Source organism: Nomia melanderi, unplaced genomic scaffold (genome assembly GCF_051020985.1).
Source record: "Nomia melanderi isolate GNS246 unplaced genomic scaffold, iyNomMela1 scaffold0265, whole genome shotgun sequence".
NCBI classification, from domain to species: domain Eukaryota; kingdom Metazoa; phylum Arthropoda; class Insecta; order Hymenoptera; family Halictidae; genus Nomia; species Nomia melanderi.
The window spans coordinates 19,457-22,612 of record NW_027475380.1 but is presented as its reverse complement, the minus strand read 5'-3'; the positions used below and the strand labels follow the sequence as shown (position 1 = coordinate 22,612).

The 3,156-nt window shown below is 52.2% G+C and overlaps 1 long non-coding RNA gene across 1 annotated transcript; it reads left to right on the top strand.

The window, feature by feature from the left end:
- The first annotated feature begins 960 nt into the window (after nt 1-960).
- On the top strand, nt 961-1,387 carry LOC143175943 (uncharacterized). The gene is made up of 3 exons (XR_013000576.1): nt 961-1,039; nt 1,124-1,214; nt 1,299-1,387. It is a non-coding gene; the product is annotated as an uncharacterized LOC143175943 (long non-coding RNA).
- The last annotated feature ends 1,769 nt before the right edge of the window (nt 1,388-3,156 follow it).

Sequence of the window (3,156 nt, the reverse complement as noted above, 5' to 3'; positions counted from 1 at the left end):
TCCAATATATATCTGGGGATATCTCGGGTGCTCTTACAGGTAGCGCACTAAACCAAAGTGAATTATCTGCAGTGGGCCCTGGCACATGAATCTGTGCAGCGGGAACGACCGCGGACCACCAGGGGCCGAAAAACCACCGTCTCATGGGGCCGGACACTCAGGGTCAGGGAAAAACCCAATATATATCTGGTGATATCTCGGGTGATATTACAGATAGCGCAATAAATCAAAGTGCATTGTCTGTAGGAGGCCCTGCCGCATGAATCTGTGCAGCGGGAACGACCTCGGACCACCAGGGGCCGAGAAAAGTACCGTCTCATGGGGTCGGACACTCAGGGTCAGGGAAAAATCCAATATAGATCTGGTGATATCTCGGGTGCTATTAGAGATAGCGCAATAAATCAAAGTGCATTGTCTGCAGGAGGCCCTGGCGCATGAATCTGTGCAGCGGGAACGACCTCGGACCACCAGGGGCCGAGAAAACCACCGTCTCATGGGCCCGGACACTCAGGGTCAGGGGAAAATCCAATATATATCTGGTGATATCTCGGGTGCTATTACAGATAGCGCAATAAATCAAAGTGCATTGTCTGTAGGAGGCCCTGGCGCATGAATCTGTGCAGCGGGATCGACCTCGGACCACCAGAGGCCGAGAAAATCACCGTTTCATGGGGCCGGACTGTCAGGGTCAGGGAAAAATCCAATATATATCTGGTGATATCTCGGGTGCTATTAGAGATAGCGCAATAAATCAAAGTGAATTATCTGCAGGGAGCCCTGCCGCATGAATCTGTGCCGCGGGAACGACCTCGGAACACCAGGGGCCGAGAAAATCACCGACACATGGGGCCGGACACTCAGGGTCGGGGAAAAATTCAATATATATATCTGGTGATATTTCGGGTGCTCTTACAGATAGCGCAATAAACCAAAGTGCATTGTCTGTAGCAGGCCCTGGCGCATGAATCTGTGCAGCGGGATCGACCTCGGACCACCAGGGGCCGAGAAAACCACCGACACAAGTGGCCGGACACTTAGGGTCGGGGAAAAATTCAATATATATCTGGTGATGTCTCGGATGCTATTACAGATAGCGCAATAAACCAAAGTGAATTATCTGCAGGGGGCCCTGGCGCATGAATCTGTGCAGCGGGATAGACCTAGGACCACCAGGGGACGAGAAAATCACCGTCTCATGGGGTCGGACTGTCAGGGTCAGGGAGAAATCCAATATATATCTGGTGATATCTCGGGTGCTATTACAGATAGCGAGATAAATCAAAGTGCATTGTCTGCAGAAGGCCCTGGCGCATGAATCTGTGCAGCGGGAACGACCTCGGACCACCAGGGGCCGAGAAAACCACCGTCTCATGGGGTCGGACTGTCAGGGTCAGGGAAAAATCCAATACATATCTAGTGATATCTCGGGTGCTATTAGAGATAGCGCAATAAATCAAAGTGAATTATCTGCAGGGAGCCCTGCCGCATGAATCTGTGCAGCGGGAGCGACCTCGGAACACCAGGGGCCGGGAAAATCACCGACACATGGGGCCGGACACTCAGGGTCGGGGAAAAATTCAATATATATATCTGGTGATATTTCGGGTGCTCTTACAGATAGCGCAATAAACCAAAGTGCATTGTCTGTAGGAGGCCCTGGCGCATGAATCTGTGCAGCGGGATCGACCTCGGACCACCAGGGGCCGAGAAAATCACCGACACATGGGGCCGGACACTCAGGGTCGGGGAAAAATTCAATATATATATCTGGTGATATTTCGGGTGCTCTTACAGATAGGGCACTAAACCAAAGTGAATTATCTGCAGGGGCCCTGGCGCATGAATCTGCGCAGCGGGAACGACCTCGGACCACCAGGGACCGAGAAAACCACCGACACATGGGGCCGGACTGTCAGGGTCAGGGAAAAATCCAATATATATCTGGTGATATCTCGGGTGCTGTTAGAGATAGCGCAATAAACCAAAGTGCATTGTCTGTAGGAGGCCCTGGCGCATGAATCTGTGCAGCGGGATCGACCTCGGACCACCAGGGGCCGAGAAAACCACCGACACAAGTGGCCGGACACTTAGGGTCGGGGAAAAATTCAATATATATCTGGTGATGTCTCGGATGCTATTACAGATAGCGCAATAAACCAAAGTGAATTATCTGCAGGGGGCCCTGGCGCATGAATCTGTGCAGCGGGATAGACCTAGGACCACCAGGGGACGAGAAAATCACCGTCTCATGGGGTCGGACTGTCAGGGTCAGGGAGAAATCCAATATATATCTGGTGACATCTCGGGTGCTATTACAGATAGCGCAATAAACCAAAGTGCATTGTCTGCTGGAGGCCCTGGCGCATGAATCTGTGCAGCGGGAACGACCTCGGACCACCAGGGGCCGAGAAAACCACCGTCTCATGCGGTGTGACACTCAGGGTCAAGGACAAATCCAATATAGATCTGGTGATATCTCGGGTGCTATTAGAGATAGCGCAATAAATCAAAGTGCATTGTCTGCAGTAGGCCCTGGCGCATGAATCTGTGCAGTGGGAACGACCTCGGACCACCAGGGGCCGAGAAAACCACCGACACATTGGGCCGGACTGTCAGGGTCGGGGAAAAATCCAATATATATCTGGTGATATCTCGGGTGCTATTACAGATAGCGCAATAAACCAAAGTGCATTGTCTGTAGGAGGCCCTGGCGCATGAATCTGTGCAGCGGGATCGACCTCGGACCACGAGGTACCGAGAAAACCATCGACACATGGGGCCGGACTGCCAGGGTGGGGGAAAAATCCAATATATATCTGGTGATATCTCGGGTGCTATTACAGATAGCGCAATAAACCAAAGCGCATTGTCTGTAGGAGGCCCTGGCGCATGAATCTGTGCAGCGGGATCGACCTCGGACCACGAGGGACCGAGAAAACCATCGACACATGGGGCCGGACTGTCAGGGTCAGGGAAAAATCCAATATATATCTGGTGATATCTCGGGTGCTATTAGAGATGGGGCAATAAATCAAAGTGCATTGTCTGCAGGAGGCCCTGGCGCATGAATCTGTGTAGCGGGAACGACCTCGGATCACCAGGGGCCGAGAAAACCACCGTCTCATGGGGTCGGACACTCTGGGTCAGGGAAAAATC